Raw genomic sequence first — 19,115 nt, 5'->3', positions numbered from 1 at the left:
AGGCCTCCATTAAAAGGTGAGGAATAATAATAAGGGAACCATCAGCAGTACTACCGGGGAAAAAAAAGGAGGCAAGAAATACAAGGAAAAAAGTAACAAATGAAACTACACATCAGAAGAAAAATTACAGCAGAAAGTTGAACACATGAATCAAATATTTTTTATTATTATGTCAGACATTAAAATATAAACTTTTTGAAACAACAGTTAAAAAACAGATATAGTGTATCCTATTCAAAAGGAACAGATGGAAAAAGAGCTGGGAAAAAAATGAAAGAAACATATAACACAATTACAGTGAAAAAACAATCACAGAGAAGCAACAAAATGTGAAATGAATATGTTACAAACAGGATCATAGACATGTAGGAAGGGATTGAAAAGTATAGCAAAATAAAATGTCAACAAAGATTAATAATTAGAAAAATAATACACAAAAGATGGATAAAGAAAAGCCAATAAATGGACAACTGGGAGGAAAATTCAAAAATATAATAGAAGAAGAAGCCTTATAATAAAGAAAGAGTTCAGTTTTTGTCATACTTGTATTAAAGTGTTGCCTCTGATAATAACCCCAGTTTACTTAAGAAAAATGTCTAAATAATAAACAAATAACTAGGAGAAAAATTGGAACCCTATTCAGTATTAATAAGCAGTTAATGCAGAGCCACTACAAGCATATACAGTGATATTTTAGATATCTAAACTCTTAAAACTTAGTACCAGAATTTCTCAGATTCCAAATTTCTCACCTAAAACTTTGGTTAGAGAGCTTCCAAGAACTATTAGAGAGCCCACGAACTGAAGTACTGTTAGTATTATTCTTAAAGGGTACTGGGCCATGTCTACTTGGAACATTTCACTCCTCCCTACTACAGATATCCAAGAGACAGAGTTTGGGAAGGTATTGTTTTGTTTTGTTTTCTTTTGATACCCTTCTGGAAGTCAGTGACAGCGCTGATCTCTTCTTTGGCTCTGTACAAAGCCATGTACTACTCTTTCTAGAGATAAGTAAAAGATTTAAGAGACATAAAATAATATAGCATTTCTTAGGTCACAAGAAATATTTCTTCACAGCTTAATTACGTTAGAAGACAGCTTAATTTAGTATACAAATTATATAGATTTTTCATGTATTTATTACATAATTATACTGATTAATTTATACAAATGAGAAGCATTTCCACATACATTGTTCAATATATTTACACAAATGGAAAGATCACACACCTCATTTTGAACATTTAAGAAGTCCTGGTCAGTTGTTGGCAAGCAGAGTGCATTGTTAGAAAGCAAAAATGGTACATTAATTGTGAAATGATAGCTATTTCTTTGTGATGAGAGCAAGCAATGACTCAGAGGGCAGAGCCAAGACCCTGATGCGCAAGACAAGAGCCAAGAGAACAATGTATCAGGAAATTATTCCCAGAGGGCAGAGCTGGTCCCTAACCAAGGAACAATCTGTGTTTCCAGAATAAGGGGCCTTTGAAAATATGTACCTGACCAGATTTCATAACTGCTATGGATCAATGGCTCTATACACCTTCCATTTTCCTCTTTCTTGAATAAAAGTGTCTATTACAGCTATCTTACCCCTATCTCTCTATTGCATTTTGGACGTATGTGTGGAGGTGAGGTGGGCAGGGCAGATAACTTGTCATTGCAGTTTACAGAGAGTCACATTTGAGCAACTGCATCTGAGTAACTGGTTCAGTGGAGACTTGTCCTCCATATTTAATGATGAAATCCTGGACTTAGAGCTGTTACTGTAATTAAACAAGACTTTTGCGGTCTTCAGAGGCAGATAGTGTATTTTGCATGTGCAAGGGACGTGTGTTGTTGTGACCAGAGGCTGGAGGGTAGTTGTTTGTCTTCAGAGATGACTCTCTGGCAATCCTTATCATCTCTCTATGTGCATGTCTCTCATGAAGAAGTACACAGTCCATTTCTCCTTGAATCTGGGCTGGCCTTGTGATATACTTTGATCAACAGAACTCTGTGGATATGGTGCGGTGCATTTGAGAAGCTGGGTTTTAAAAGGCCTGGCAGCTTCTTCTTTGTTCTTTTGGTACACTCTTGTTGCTGTTAAAGGAATCCTAGCCTAGACTACTAAGTGACCAGAAACTATGAGGAAAGCAGGGGGCCCAGCCACCCCAGTTCCCCTGCTGAGCTTAGCCCCAGTGAACTCAGCTGACTTCAGCTATGTGAGTAAGCTCAGTAAGACCAGCAAGGCTTCCACCCAGCCAACCTACAGAACAGTGACAAGCAAAACATGATTAATGTTATGGGTCACTGAAATTCGGAGCAGTCTGTTACACAGCAACGAGTAGCAGTAGCGTGAAGTGCTCCCAATTGGATTTCAGATGTTTCTAGCCATGTATTGGAAACTAGTGAAATATGCCAGACAGGATACCACTTAAAAATATTTTTTGGTTAAAGGAAAATGAGACAAGGGCTTGCATATATAGGGAGAAAGCAAAGGGAGAGGTTGGAAAGAATGGCAAAAACAGCATTGCCTGCCTTCGACTTTAGCTATAAGTGTAAACTCCTGACAGGGTCCTGCAGGAACGAACAGATGGCACTTAGAAATACAGCTTCTTGCCAGTGTAACAAGAGTGACTTGGAAATTACCAGTGTGACAGGCATTTTCTCTCTTTGTGTGAAGAGAAGGAGCACAGCTGCACTCTGGCTCTTTGGACACTGACCACTTTGTGGCCACTGGAGGATGGTGCCGGGATGTAGATGTTGTTCTTGCCGTTGGGCAGGTGCGCTGCAGAGTGTCCCTGCAAGGACCTCTGCTGTCTTCATGAACGAGTTAGTGAGCAAGAGAACATGGAACATGCGAAGACCATCTATGAGCTCCTAAAACTCCACTCCTCCTCGCTCTCCTAGATCAAGCTGGGTCATATTTTGAGGTGGCTTCATTAACATATGGGCAGTGGAGTAGTGAAATTCAGCTATCATTGTTAACATGGCCTTATTTGAACTCATAAGTGGATGACTCCTAGACAAATTCAGGCCACATCATGATACTTTTATTTATATATGTAATTGTATTTAATATATATGTTACATATAATGTAATAATACATACTTATATACCTAAGTATAATATCTTTTTGTAGTATCGTGTTTCTTTCATACACATTAACTCTTTTAAAAGCCTCCTGACCACCTTGTGAATTATGTAGGGCAATATTATTTTCTTCATTTTTAACTGATAAGTAAAGTCATCTTAAATAGGAGATTAAAGGACTTTCCCAAGATTACAAAATAAAAATAATAGAACTAGTTTAGCTCTCCTAATTGTAGTAATCAGTGGGGTTTCACTGCTTACATGCCAGATTGGATATAATTTATGTAAGTACTGACTGAGGAATTTTTCATCTGTATGCATGTCAGTATATAATATATATATATATATAATATATATATATATTATATATATATACACACACACACATTTGTACACTCATCTACACATGTGTAAATTTATTCTGAAGACGCATTCTTATATCTTAACACAGGCTTAAAAATATATAAAAACAAAATATTACTGTGATATAAATTACTATCTTGTCATAAAAATATATTCCCCATAAAATGTTCTCTATATATATGTTAACACAGTATATCAAAAATACGTTTGCTTACTCTGTGTATTTATTTATTAAAATTATTCTTGCAAATTCATTTCTATTATCTAGCATAGTGTTTTAGGTATAGTCACTATTGATATAATGTTGTCTAGCAAAAAGGTTATGCATCACCAGTTTCCACTGAAGTAAGCTGTCATCAGCACATTTCCTTATGAAATAATATTCATTAAAAATAGGATATTCTGTTAGCTAAAGTGACAGCTCGTCACCTTGTCAATTTCCTCTAATAATATACACTCCTACATTAGGGTGCTAACAAGACAGAAGGTAGCATTTCAGTCATCTACTACAGTGTCAAAATGGGAGACTAGATATACTGTATTCAAATAAAAGATGCCAATTAAATGCATTCTCTCTACAGTCAGTGCTTCAGTACCATACAATAATGTGATCTGTATCCTTGTTATCCATTATTAGATACTAGTGGCCTACCACATTCAGTTTCTCTCTTCCTCTCTCCTTTTTCAGTATTAACCCCAAGCATATTTTCATAGCCACTACAAAACTTGGCAGGGGGATTGCCGTATCAGGGAATGCTGAGATCTGGAGCTTTGGCAGATGCACAGGAGTACAGAAAAATAACCAAAACACTTATAATATGGGAGGAAGCATAATATATAAGATGAATATGTTTGGAGTCTGTCAGAATAAAATTGAAATCTTTACTACTGCTCAGCTGTCTGACTTCATGCAAATAATTAACTTTTCCAATCCTCAATTTCTTTTTATGAAAATGGGGATATTAGTTTACCTCATGGGAGAGTATGAGGATTAAATGGGACGATGTTTTTAAAGGGTTTAGCCCAGAGCCCAGCATGTAATAGGAGCCCAGTAAATGCCAGCTCTCGCCATGTGCCTCATTTTAAAGATGCCATTCCACTGAGAAGTCAGTTCTCCATCTTATTGTTGCTCCTCTGAATGCTTTAAGGGGTTTTTATCTTTGTTTTTCAACAGTTTAACAAGACGTACCTAGTTTTATTTTCCTTTGTATTCAAAGAAAATGCTTGAGGTTCATTGTAGTAACTTGTGGCTTGAAGTCTTTTACCTGCTTTGAAAAATTCTCAAAAATTATCTTTGTAAGAACTGCGTCTAGTGCATTCTCCTTCTTCTTTGCCTCTAGAACTCCAATTATACCTGTGTCAGTCTTTATTCCTGAGTCTAGAATTACTTCTGTCCCTTTCCATATTTTTAATTCTTTTTAAAATTCTACACTTCAGCCTGACTAAACCTCTCTCTAGCTATGTCTAATTTTCTGCTAAATTCCTTTATTGGATTCTTTCTTTTCTGTAAAATTTTATTATAAAAAATATTCAGACACACTGAAGAGTTGAAAGAATTTCACATTAAACAGCCAGATGTCCACCAACTAGATTCTGTCATTAATATCACATTATACTTGCATTATTATGTATCTGCCTAACCATCTGCCTGTACATTCATCAGTCCACTTACTCTTTAATGCATTTCAAAATAAAATGTAGACATCACTACACTTTCTTCTAAATACCTCAGCATGCATACCATTAGCTAGAATTCAGTATTTGTTGATAGTAGTTTTTTTTTTTTTGAGGTAGAATTTATATACAATGAAATGTACAAATCTTAAATATTCACTTACTGAGTTTTGATAAATGCAAACACTTGTGCAACCCAACCCTCTACCAAGAATAGAACATTATCATCAGCCAAGCCCCTTCCCAGCCAGTCCCAACTTCCACACCCATAAGCAAGCACTATTCTAATTTTTTTTCCACCACAGGTTAGTTTTGCCTGTTCTAGATCTTCATATAAAGTGAATCATACAGTATGTATCTTTTATGTAAGGCTTTTTTACACAACATGATGCTTTTGAGATGCATGTTGTTAACTATATTAGCAGTTGTATTAATTTCCTAGGGCGGCTGTAAAAAAGTATCAAACATTGAGTGGCTTAAAACAACAGAAATTTATTGTCTCACAGTTCTGGAGACTAGAGGATGAAATCAAGGCATTGGCAGAGCCTTGCTCTCTCTGATGGTTCTGGAGGAGAAGTCATCCTTGCTTCTTCCAGCTTTCGGTGTTGGTCAGCAACCTTTGGCATTCCTTGGCTCAAAGATGCCTCATGACAGGCGGATAATGTCTTCTTACTGTGTATCTTCATGTCGTCTTCCTCTGTGTGTCTGTCTCTGTGTCCAAATTTCCCCTTTTCATAAGGATACCAGTCATATTGGATTACAGCCCACCCTAATGACCTCATTTTAACTTAATTACCTCTATAAAACCCTCATTTCCAAGTAAGGTCACATTGTGAGATACTTCGGGGTTAGGACTTCATCATATCTTTTTGGAGGATATAGTTCAACCCCAAAACAGTAGCTTATTCTCTTTTATTTTTGAGGATTGTTCCATTGTATGGATAGTTCACAATTTATTTTTAATCTGTTCTCTTGACAGACAATTGAACTGACCAGTTTTGAGCTACTATGACAAAGCTGCTGTGAGTATCCTTGTACATTTCTTTTTGTGATTGTTCATTTCTCTTTCTTGAATATTTGAGAATGGACTTGCTGGATCATAGGTAAAAATGCATTTAGTTTTATAATAAACTGTCAGATCTTTTTCCAAAGTGTTTTTTTGTTGTTGTTGTTGTTTTTTTACCATTTTGTATATTCACTAACAAAGTATAAGAATCCTAGTTACTCTACTTTGTCATTGTCACTTACAACCTTGTCATTGTTATAAGTAATTTTTTTGTTTCTTATTAAGATTTTATTGATGACAAAAGAGCTTAGAACAAATTGGCCAAAAATCAAAAGTTACATTGTGTGGTACAGCTGCTCCTCAATTTAGAAAACTCAAGAGTAACCACTGCTATGAAAGTGGAGAACAAAGAAAACAGCACGGAGAGGAGGCAAAAGCATGCCTCTATACTGCCTACCAAAGAAAGGGGGCCAAAGCCCTACAGCACTGGTAGTAAGTCAGCATCCTTGCCAGAAGAACAGTGGCCTGTGTGTCTCCATCTCTCCCATGTATAAGCTGGAATCTGGAGTCTTTGGGATAAGGGCCAGTGTCAGATGCACTGGAAAGGGGAATCTGGGGAGGTTAGGATCACCAGAGCTTGGGTAGGCAGAGGATAGTCCCCAGCTAGGTGGTCACTAGGGAGATGAATGTCCCAGCTTCGGTGCATGAGGAGCTCGGGTCTGGCGCGCTCAGCTACGCAAACCCAGGAGGATGACCCCTCTACTTGCCAAAGTGACAAATTCCTCTAAGCTTCTTCTGCTCAGGACCAAATTATTTCTGAAACTTAATCCTTTTCCCCCAAAGCAGAAGTAACTCTACCTTATGGAAACTGCATCCATGGGTAGAGGGACTTCGGCAGGCAACAAGGAGGGCATGGAGCTCAGCGTGTCTAACTGTCCATAGGGGCTGTGGGTGCCCCACTAGGGGTAGGGATGGGCCCTCTTGGCTGCTGCCTTCTGCCAAATCCTCAGGAAGGACCCCGCAGGAAGAGGCCACTGCCCAGGAAATAGCCACCTTCCTGGCAGACTAGCCTGAGTCCCCTATTGGGGATGGGGGGCAGTGAGTGAAGAGTGAGCCCACTGCCCCTGAGAAGCACTTTGCTTCCCAGAGTCCCAGGGAGAATGGAGTTGCCTGGCCCCGAATGCTGCTCCCTCACCACCCTGATGTGCAGGGAGAAGCCACTGGAAGCTAAAACTGAAAACAAAAATTCTTCTTGCAATTGTATCACAGGTGTTTATCCTAATCTCTACTTGTTTGGTTTGTTTAAACTTCATTTCTGGAAGCTACTCACATCACCCAGGTCTACCACTAAGATTTGGGAGACAAATTTAGGAAAGTATTTCAGTACTTCTTTGAAAGACTAAAAAGCAAATAGAAGCCTCCCAAACATGTATTTTCTTTAAATGGAAACCCTCTTAGAGCAGAGGCAGTGTGACGCCTGTGGTTTCAGAGCCGGTGTGGATAGCACACCTCCGTGGGGCACTGCTTAGCACAGCTGTCACCTGCAAGGAGCCTGCCTGGGCACAGAAATGTGAAGTTTTGGTTTTTTTTTTTCCTGCTAAAATGTAGTTCCCTTTAAATAAAAGAGAAAAAGAAAAGAATAGAGGAAAGGACTCCTCTGAGATGAGGGTCTTCCTTGCTCCACCCTGGTTGCAGACCCAGGTATGGACACTTTGAGTTCTGGGCCTGCTTGGCAGCAGAGATGGTGGGGCTGGCTGGTAGGCAGTCCTCCGTGGCAGGACCTATGTTCTGCTCTCTCCTCCCCCAACTCCCTCTCCTCCTGACTAGGTTCCTGGGCCTGCTGAACTGTATGAGGCTCTCCTGCAAATTGTACAGCCCTCACCTAGGTCCCACCCCTAACCCCCAGCAGGTGGTTGTAATTCAGCAGGTAGTTCCAGAGCGGCTGCTTGGACAGGATCTTTGTGTTGCCCATATCATGCTCTGGTCAGGGCCACGGTGGGGTAGCTGGGGTTGTTTAAAAAATCCAATGCTTTGGTGCTTATTTTCCCACATACAGGAGAAGACGATAAAATTGTTCTCGAGCCCCTGAGATAACAGTCATGCTGCCAGTCTCCACCTCCTGGTAGGGCCTGGTGGGCAGGGAGTCACTGAACTGCATGTACTGCTCTGGAGGAGCATTGATCCTCATAGGACATGATGATGGACATGATGATGGCAATCTGGCCCAGCTTGGCACCTGTCTTCAGTAGCTTTATCATGATCTTTTCTTTGTTTGCAGCCTCTGTCCTGTTAGGTAGGAGCCTGAACTGATGATCTCCTCCTGGCCCTGGGTCACACAGAACATGTTCATACAACCCACTGCTGTTCTGACAAGCGCCTCTGTAGAAGATGTGGGACAGGAAGGCACTGAATGAAGGATATATCAGATACTGGACCAGAGGCAGATGCAACAAACGGGATGAATGCCTAGCCCCACCAGGTGCTCAAAGAGTGACTGGGCCAGCCCAGCCTTGGCTGCCTTCCTGCACATCACCACGGGGTCCAGCTGGCAGTGATCACCCACGAGGATCAGCTGCTTGGCTCCTAGGACACAGGGACCATGCCCTCTGGGGCTCAGCAGCCTGAGTGACTTCATCCATTAAAAAGAAGTGGAAATGCATCTTGGCAAGCCTTGGTCACCCACACATGCAGCCGATGACATCTGCGCTCATGAGCAGCAGCCTTTCTGTAGTGTGCCTCTGGTGCACAGACGACAGTTCCCCATTCCTGTCTTTCAGCTACTGCAGTTTCTGGAGCTCTGCATCGCTACCCATGTGCCATGTCTGGTTGTGTGAGGTCAGCAATGACAGTGGGGAATCAATGACTTTGACGCTCTGCCTTGGGGCAGAGCTACAGGACTTCCAACCAGGTCTGTGGATCTCCTTGGTCAGCTGAGCCATGGCTGCAGCACAGGACCAGCACCCTGCTGAGCCAGATGGTAGATGACTGGCTGAGGGGACCATCTTCCGTGTGCCTGGTGGTCCCCTGATTTGGCTCAGCAGCCTCTGCAGCACGGTCTTCAGGGAGTCAGCCTGAGAGTGGTGGCAGTCAAGGAGCCCTGGTGCTGTGAAGTGTTTGGGCAGCTGTCACTTTTTTTTATCACACCTAGCAGTTTACGGTAAATGTAGCCTGCCCCTGGAGGTTTCTTCCACAGCAGATGTTTTCAACACTCTGCAGCATGTCAAATGAGGCTGACTTCCACATGAAATCCACCCGGAAGTTAAGAGTCTCTCCACAGTGTGCCCACACTGCTCTGCAGCTCAGTGGTGAGCTTGTTGCCATAGTTATCAGGGACTCTGATGACGTTGGCCCATCCTTTTCGACAGGGGCACCAGGTCCCCTTTGAACCACAGGCAAATCCTATGCCCCTGCATGAGCCACATGTTTCTTAACCAAGTTATTACTAAATACTGATTGCCAGAGTCAGTCTTGGGCAAAGTGAAGAAGGCAATTCTCTTCTTGTTATGGCCTAGGTCCCACCTGACAGTGATGTTACCTTGAGTCTGGGACTCTTTCAGTTTCTTACGGTAGTTGGCTTCCAGGTTGACCAGAGGGCCAAATATCTCCTGTTACTGATAAGAGTCCTCATACCACGTTCATGTGCTGGGGCCCCTTGTCACCACTGGCTTCTCCAGGTCCTCCAAGGTGGTGGAAGGATTTTCATTCTAGAGCTGCTCCAGCTGGCTCATCTACTTGCTGGTAATCTGCGAGCTCACAGGTGTTCCTGCTCAGAGGGCATGATGACCAAGCAGGACAGGAAGCAGTGGTCCTGGATCAGGTGCTGCCATGTCAGCCATCCCAGTTGACTAACTTGATGCTGCTCTGACTGGTGTGGGGCTGCCTGCAAAGCAGCCCCACGACCCGGGTGGCTTCCGCAGGAATGAAGCCAGGAAGGAGGCCCTGACGCAGCCGCAGTTGTAACACTCCTGGACCTTTTCCTCCACAGTCCATGCTATGCAGAGTCGCCTTTTTGCATTTTGCTCTCAGAGGTGATTTACGATGTGGCTGGTAGAAGCATTAACATGACCTATAGAACCACTTCTTGCTGGTATCACAGTAAACCGTGCAAGCCAGATCCTACATTCCTCACTAACTGCAGGCTTGTATGGGGAGATCCTTCCTGTAACAGGTATTGTCTTCATCCTCTTTTAAGTTTAACTCTCCAGACAATTGGCTGCTCTTGGCCACGCCCACAGCCTCATACGGTTCTGCAGCGTGGTGCGGAAGCGCCCACCTGCGAGTCCAGCTATCCTCCTGCAGCGCCCACACAAACCCGGCCTCCAGAGCTGCTCCCTCCAGGGGCACTGGTCGGGTAGGGGGTGTCTGCGTCCGGCCAGGGAGGATGACCTCAGTAAATTCGAACTTGGGGCCCTGCAGGTCAAAGCCCAGCAGATTCGCCTCCTCCTAGTGCAGGAAGGTGCGCATGCGAGAGCTGGGCACGTATGCCTCCAGGCTCGTGGTTCCGCCTCCTCACAGCACGTGAGCCTTTCGGTGGGCGGAGATGTAGATCCGGCATCTTCGCCTGCGCCTTTCCTCCCCAAGGCCAGAGCTCAAAGGCCGCTGCTGCGGAAGGTCGTCGGCCTGGTTTCGAGCCACTTTCCCTGGGGCCACACACTCAGGGCTGTCCTTGCTGCCCTCGTGGCCACCCGTCGCGTCGCTCACGACACCTGCAGGAACCACCGTCTCCTGCTGTAAGTACGTTGCTTTGATTTTACTTATTCTGGGGGATGTGAGGTGGCCTCCATTGAATTCCTGATTTAAGATACTGTTTTTTTTTTAGTTTTAGAATTTCTATTTTATTCTTTTGATATAAATTCCAGTTTTCTGGTTGATTTCTCCCTCTTGTAATCTGTTACCACAGTTATTTTAAAGGCTTTTTCTAAAAACCAGTTTCTGAATCACCTGGGCCTGAGTTTGGCTGCCTTTTTGCCCCTTTTAGTTTTCTGCCTTTTACCTATTAGTTTTTACCTTTCTACCTTTTCTGTCTTTCAGTTTGCATACCTGGTAAATTTTTTATTGACTTAATAAAAGTATGTGTAAAAATTTTCGCGGTTCTTGAAACGTCTTTCCCTAGAGAGGAGTTCTTTAGTTTACGGCAAGCAATTAGAGAAGGCATGGATTACTTTAATTCAAACGGGTTGAGCTGATTCACAGCTGAGTTCCATTCTTTGTAAGGCTGGTTTTTTTCTGGTTTAACCACAACCTTAGACTATAAATTTTGTGGTGTCCAATTGAGCCCTTGGGGGTTTTATCAGAACCCTATCCTTCTGGTGGCCCTTTAATCCCATTTTTTAATCTCTCCAGAACCATGAAACTGGCCAAAAATCCTGAGTGGTTTCTCAAACTCCTAGCAGCTACTTTCTGCCCTGCGTTGTAGCTTCTCTGCCAGCTCTACTTACAAATTGGCAAATGCCTCAAGGGGAAACTGGTTCAAACTACTGGACTCAGTTTTTTGAACTCTTCTCTCTAGAATCGTGGCCTCTTAGGTCCTGGCTGTCTTTATGCCTTTGAACTCTTAATTTTAGTCTTTTTAGGCTCGTGAGATTGCTGAAGTTCTTTAAAAGACTATTGAATGTTTAAAGCAAAAACAATATTAATAGATGTGGGATTTGTAGAATATGAAAACATGGCTAATATACAAGGTCTTGAGTGGGAATTAAATGAAATTATACCATTATATTTTTTTTGGATTGTTCTTTAAATAGTATAATTGTATTTGAATTGAGACTGTGTTAAGTGTGTGTATGGCTGTCTGTAGGGTAACCACTACAACACACACAGTGGACACATACACACAAAATTATTGCTAAAAGTCAATAAAATACATAAAATTGAATAATAAGAATTATTCTGCAAGCACAAAAGGCAGTAGAAATAAATGAACAATGAACAAATAACATATGAGACAAATGGAGAATGAATACCAAGATAGTAGAATTAAACTGATCTGAACAAAACCATAATTCCATTAACTGTAACTCCATTAGATAGAAAGAAATTGTAAGAATGTATGAAAAGAGCTATCTGAATGTTGTTTATAAGATATTTTTTATAATATCTAAAAGCACAACTAAGTTTGATTTAAAAGAGTGGAAAAAGATGTATAAAGTGAAATAAATCTGTCATATGACACAGCAATTCCAATTCTAGGTATTAAGCTAAGAAAATGAAAACATATGTCCATTAAAACTTGTACACAAGAATGTTCATAGCAGACTTTATTCATCATAACCAAAATTTGAAAACAACCCAAAAGGCCTATTAATCTGAAAATGAATAAAGAAATAGTATATTTATATTATATACAGTGGAACACGACTTAACAATTAAAAAGTGAAATTTTGATTGGTAAAACAACATGGATAAATCTTAAAAATATGTATTATGTGAGTGAATGTAACTGGGGGCAAAGGAGTACTTACACATGACTTCATGTTCCATGAGTTTCAAAAACAGGCAAATCTGTACCATTGCTAATATAAATTGGAAACTGGTTACCTCTAGGGGAATGCAAACTAACTGAAAAGGAAGAATGAGGAAAATTTTGGGGGTGAAGAAAATGTTCTATGTATTAATGTGGGTAGTTGTTATAATTGCCAGAGTCATTGAACTGTATTCTTAAGATACATGCATTTTATTTTTCATGGTTTATTCCTCAGCAAAAAGAGCATCACTTAAGAACAAATCTGGACTAAGACATTATTTTATTTGTTTCTTTATAACAGAAGATAGTAGGTACATACAACTTGTTAAAAAAATATTAAAGAAAAATGACTCGAAAGGTAGAGCTGGACTTTTTGCCATCTTATTTAGTGACTCAATTAGTAACGTATAACCAAATATGGGATTGAAACCATTGAAAAATACGGTAGATCAATGAATTCCTTCTTCCAATAATATGATGGTTCTCATAGAACTAATGATTTTAGGTCCAGTGCACGTCACATAACATGTGTCCAAAATATTTGATAAACAGAGGAAGGAAAGTATTTGGATTTACAGAGTAGAGTGTTTTCTCTTTGAGCCATGTATTGAAACTAAATAAAACATAAAATAAGGGAGCCATTTACTCCCTTATTTAAAATGATACATATTCACAATTGTATTTTAATTTGAACTGAAAGAAAACTTAACTAGAGCCTTTAGTCAAAAGAATTTAAGACAATATTTAAATATTTTAAAGATTTAGGGTAAAGATGGACATAATGGATAAACAAATAGGTGTTCGTAGTAGAGAAACGAAAACTAAAAAGAGGTCAAATGGAAATTTAAAAAGTGAGGTGAAAAACTCACTGGAGGTCATAACAACCGATTGGACAATGAGAAAAGATCATAAATATGCAGATAAATCAGTAGAAATAAACCAAAGTCCTCAGTGAAAAAAATAAAAAGAGCTGTATTGACCTCTTTATTGTGGGACAGCATAGAATTTGGACACACATGGAATTGGAATTAGGAGGGGAAAATTGCATTAGAGAAAATTATTTGGAGGAAAAATGGTCAAACCTTTTCTAAGTTAAAAAAAAAAAAGTATGAATGCTTAGTTGCTTATTGAATGTATAAGTTCCTTGTGATGTACAAAGTGAACTTTTCTTATCCAGCAAACTGATTTTCCATTTGAGAGTTATGATTTTAAATTTCACTGAGATACAGTTGAAAAAAGTCAACTACACATATTTAAAGTGTACAGTTTGGTAAGTTTTTACATATGAATATACCCCCCACATTTACTTATTATGCCCATTTATATATAATTCCTCTTGCGTATCCTCTCCGCAGTCTCCAGACAGCCAGTGATCAGAGTTCTGTCACTAAGTGTTAGTTGGAATTTTCTGGAATTTCTTATAACTGGAATAACACGGAATGTACTTGTTTTGTGTCTGGTTTTTCTTTGACTCAGCATGATTATTTGGAGATTAATCCATGTGGTTGTGTCTATCATTAGCTCATTTTCTTTTACTAAGTGGTAATATTATTCTCTTCACTGACTATAAAACTTGTAAAACTAAGCTTATGGTGATAGAAAAGTGATTGCCTCAAGCAGAAGGGTGAGGATATTGATTGGAATGGGCCCTGAGAGAAGTTTCTGTGGTATAGGAGCTGTTTCTAGGGTGTAAGCATATGTCAAAACCCATTGGGTTATATTCTTAAGATACGTGAATTTCACTGATTGTAGTTTATACCTCATGAAAAGAAAAGGCAGGGTATGAAAAACAACCAGATATACTGCCCAGTTGCCTTCATAGTTGGTTGATATTATGTGCTTGGGTCAATGATTTGTTTTTAACGTTTCTGGTTATCTAGAAGTATTATCTTTAGACATATTTTTCAAGCATTTTCCTATGATTTAACTCTTTCGTGAAGGCAAGTGTACTTTATGATAGCTTTTACCAAAACACTCTACCTAAATCAGTTGTTACTTTCCCTAAGTTGTCTTTATGGAAATAAAATCCATGCCCCAAATTGAGTATACCTATGATAATGCCCAATAAATTATATATTAGAATGGAATTGCTAATGTTAAGGCCTCATTTTTATAATTTTTTCTTTGTCAATAAAAATAATAAAATATGCATACCTTATATCAGATAGACTTAAATTTTGTCATAAAAATTGAGACATCAAAGTAATTTGTAAATCAAATAATTTCAGTAAAATAGTGTGTTTTTATTGAATGACAAGTGATTGAAACCAAGGCATTCATTTATTCATGTAAACATTTATTAACTAGTTCCTGTAAGAGTAGGTGTACAAATTTACATGCTTTACCTGTCCCAGGATATCTTTGGTTTTTCAGTATTAGATATTAGCTTATATAGAAAAGTGATCATATTTTTACATGGTTTGTTATAAACTTAATATTAGACTGTATATCATTAAGCTGTATTCAGTATTGGAATGTTACTGAGTATATTCAATACTCAATATTGCATGCAGTATTATACTCTATTTTAAGCTAAATGTAACGTTAGTAGAGGGTGTTGGATTTATCAGAGCCCACCTCTTACAACTGTCTTTTCTGTTCAGTTGTCTATTTAGTTTAAATACTGTTCATAATGGCAGAGCAGAAATGTACACGTTAGTGTCCAAGTGTCTCTGAAAAATAATTACTCGGGCAGATCCACACATCTGTAGTGTCCTGGCTTGAATTTGCTTCTGTAGGATTTGGATCATTATGACTTTCCATTTAGAATCTCAGTACCATAATTATCACTTAATTATACTTTGTCTCCATATTTGTCCTTCTTACCACAAAATTTCATTATCTGATGCTCTGATGGGACCTGGAATGGGACTAGGAGCCTCAATGCTGAGCTGTTCACTACTGGGAACTAATATCACTCTCCTGAAAGGAAAGAGCTGTTGTCCCTAGAAGTACTTCAGATTATTTGGCTCATCAGGCCTTCTCCTTTCTGTACCCTGACCTCAATTCTGCCTCTCTCCTCCTCTGCTCATCACTCCAGTTGCTCAGGCCTCCATCTGACCTCAGGGACTGACGAACTAATTCTTATGTTTGGTACTTACAGCATTCTTACTCACATCTTTACAAGACTGGTTTGTTCTTTCTTTTCTTCTTTTTTTCCCTTGGTGAAGTATAATTAACTTACAATATTTTGTTAGTTTCAGGATACATCATAGCAATTTGATATTTTTATATAATTCATATAAGGTTGTTATATAATACTGGCTGTTTTGCCTGTGCTATATATATCTATATGCTGTTTATTTTATACGTAATAGTTTGTGCCTCTTAGTGACCATCCCTTGTTTTGCCCCTACCCCTACCCATCCCTCCTGTGGTAACCGCTAGTTTGTTTTCTGTATCTCTGACTCTTTTGTTTTATTTGCCCATTTGTTTTATTTTTTTGGATTCTACATGTAAGTGAAAACATTTAGTATTTCTTTCTCTGTCTGACTTATTTTACCAAGCATTAATACCCTCCAGATTCATCCAGGCTGTCAATGGCAAAAGTTTATTCTTTGTTGTGGTTGAGTAATACTCCATTGTGTGTGTGTGTGTGTGTGTGTGTGTGTGTACCCCACATCTTTATCCATTTATCTGTTGGTAGACACTTAGATTGGTTTCATATCTCGTCTATTGTAAATAACACTGCAGTGAACACTGGGATGCATGTATCTTTTCAAATTAGTAATTTTGTTTTCTTTGGCTGTATACCCAGGAGTGGAATTGCTGGGCCATATTGTAATTCTGTTTTTAATTTTGGGGGGAACATCCTTACTGTTTTCATAGTGACTGAACCAATTTACCAACAGTGTAAATTTTTCTCTACATTCTTGGCAGCACTTGTTATTTCTTGTCTTTTTGATGCTAGCCATTCTGTCAAGTGTGAGGTGATAAATCATGGCAGTTTTAATTTGATGAGCATCTTTTCAGGTGCCTGTTGGCCATCTGTATGTCTTCTTTGGAAAAATGTTCAAATCTTCTGCACATTTTACAAATCAGATTGTTGGGTTTTTGCTGTTGAATTTTATGAGCTATTTATATATTTTGGATATTAACCCTTCATTGGTCTTATCATTTACAGATATCTTCTCTTATTCAGTAGGTTGTCTTTTCCTTCTGTTGATGGTTTCCTTTGCTGTGCAAATGCTTTTAAGTTTGATTAAGGTCCCATTTGTTTATTTTTGCTTTTGTTTCCCTTGAGGAAACAGATCCAGAAATACATTGCTAAGGCCTATGTCACAGTGTTCTGCCTATGTTCTCTTCTCGAAGTTTTATGGTTTTAGGTCTTACATTTAGGTCTTTAAAAAATTTGGAGTTTATTTTTGTATATCATATGAAAATATGTTCTAATTTCATTCTTTTTGTGTAGCCAAAGAGGTAGTGGATGCTCACCTTGAAAGCAGCTGGTCTTGGACCTGTTGGCCTGTGGTGAAGGCCAGATATGTGAAAAGGCAGGTGGTGAAGTAGGAGATGTTTCTACGTGGAAAGGCTGGTACCATGGACCGCAGCAGCCTCTCCATTGTGCCTTCCTGGAGGTCCTACATCCTTCAGGTATCATTTAGGGTAAAAGGTAACTTCATCTTCATACTGGATAGGGCAAGGTGGGACATACAGTCAGCATCACCCTGAATCCCCAGGAGGATTGAGATCTGGAGCTCACCCAGGAGCTCCCAGGCCCTCAGGGATTTGTGCAAAAGGAGGGGCAGGAGTGCTCAAGCTGAAGAAAGTCTGGCCTCTAAAAAGTACCATTGAGGGGAAGGATATAGCTCAGTGGTAGAGTGCTTGCTTAGTGTGCATGAGGTACTAGGTGGAATCCCGAGTACCTCCGTTAAAGTATAAATAGATAAAAAATAAACCTACTTACCTTCCTCTGGGGAAAAAAAAAGCCAATGTAAAAAAAATTTTTTTTTAAAAAGTACCATTTGAGTTTGGTGGTGGTGGTGGGGCGGGATGAGACAGTTGTTACTATGTAGGCATGTTTTTAGCTGAGGAACAACAGACCTCCCTCTATTAGTCTTTGTTAGGAGCCTTATCCCAGGAGTTCTCAGCAAGCATCCCCATTACAGGGCTGAGAACACAGAGGTTTAGGGATGTCAGATAGCTGCTCAAGGACATACAGGTCAGAACCGAGAACCTTCCAAATCTAGGGCTGCTTGACATTTTCTCTAAGCTACAGTGGCTTGATATTCCCCTGACCTGTAGGAAAAGGATCTGGGGAAACTCATTCCTACCCAGTTTGGAGACAGTGTGCAATGTAGACACAGACTATGAAAGCCCTCCTTTCTTCAAAAAGAGGACACTGATTTTTCTTTTTTTTTTTTTTCTTTGCTTGCTTTCTTTCTCTCTTTTTTTTTTCTTTTAACATTCAGAGGAGTTTGGGGACCTCATTTTGTAGATCTCAGATTTAGCAAAAGGACAAAACACAAAGATACTCATTGCCTAGTGTGAAGTGGAAACAAGTATTTTCTCTGATAGCCTTTGAATATGTGCAGAGTGACTTTCTACCCTCTGTTGCAGCTGGTCAGGTCTCATGGAGGCCCACATTCCTTTGGGAGTGGGACTCTGGGGCACTTTAATGGGAGAGGCCTGGGAGGACCCCGGGGAGAGGGGTTTTGAGAGGAGATTCTGTCATACCACAGTCTTTTCAGGTTCTTGGGTGTTAGGACCACTCTGTGACCATACTGACCTCAGACCTGCCCTAGTTGTTGGTGGTGGCTTGATGCATCTGCTACCTGCCAATAAACTGGAGTAGTTAAATCCATTGACCAGCTGCTCACCAACCTTCTGGGTGGCCAGGCCGAGAGGAATCACAGGCCTGCTTTGATATTACTGGAGGAGGGGACCCCAACAATAGTAATTGTTGGTGAGGATGTGGAGCATTTGGAATCTTGATACATTGCTTGTGGGAAGGAAGGATAGCCTCTCAGATAGCTCTGAGGAATTGCTCCAAAGAGGTAGGGAGCAGGTATGGTATGTGAATTTTGGCTAGTAGATACATGCAGTCGAAAAAGGTGACTGCTAGTCATGAGGATCAGATAGCTCAGTTTGTGTTTTTAGTGCTTTTCTATGTTTGCGAAGATACAAGAATCTGAGGTCATTTTAACTGTCTAGAGCCCTATATGTCCAAAACAGTGAATGTATCCTGAATTCCTTTCAAGGTGTACTTGTAGGTCAGCGACTACAGTAGCTCATGACTTTATCCGTGTAGAACTGGAATGTCGAGTAGCATTCTTTGTTTACCCTCAGCAGGGCAGTGTAATCTGGGGATGTGAGGTTTGCTTAGGTTCTAGGTGGTGATGTGGAAATTTCACAGATAATCAATTTAGATAGATAGACCCCGGGGTGAATAGCCTTGAGCCACCGAGAGGAAGAAAATATAGGTGGAAACTCTCAGCATTTAACACAGAGGTGTGGTGGTCCGGGGGCTCCCTGCCTGCTGTCAGAATCAGCCAAAATCAGGGCCACACGCTGTGGGTTTCTGGGGCTCCCAA

General features: G+C 40.0%; 1 long non-coding RNA gene and 1 pseudogene across 1 annotated transcript in view; one reads left to right on the top strand and one right to left on the bottom strand.

Annotated features, from left to right (window-relative positions):
• Positions 1 to 8,092: 8,092 nt before the first annotated feature.
• LOC102515384 lies at positions 8,093 to 17,123 on the bottom strand (annotated as a pseudogene).
• A 15-nt stretch (positions 17,124 to 17,138) lies between these two features.
• The window catches only part of LOC106730501, a 238,775-nt gene continuing 236,798 nt past the window's right edge, over positions 17,139 to 19,115 (top strand). Inside the window, exon 1 of the long non-coding RNA XR_001366965.2 lies at positions 17,139 to 17,194. This is a non-coding gene — a long non-coding RNA (uncharacterized LOC106730501). The remainder of the gene's footprint in view (positions 17,195 to 19,115) is intronic.

This window comes from Camelus ferus, chromosome 3 (genome assembly GCF_009834535.1).
Source record: "Camelus ferus isolate YT-003-E chromosome 3, BCGSAC_Cfer_1.0, whole genome shotgun sequence".
In the NCBI taxonomy this organism is placed as follows: Eukaryota; Metazoa; Chordata; class Mammalia; order Artiodactyla; family Camelidae; genus Camelus; species Camelus ferus.
This window is presented reverse-complemented; position numbering and strand designations above follow the sequence as displayed.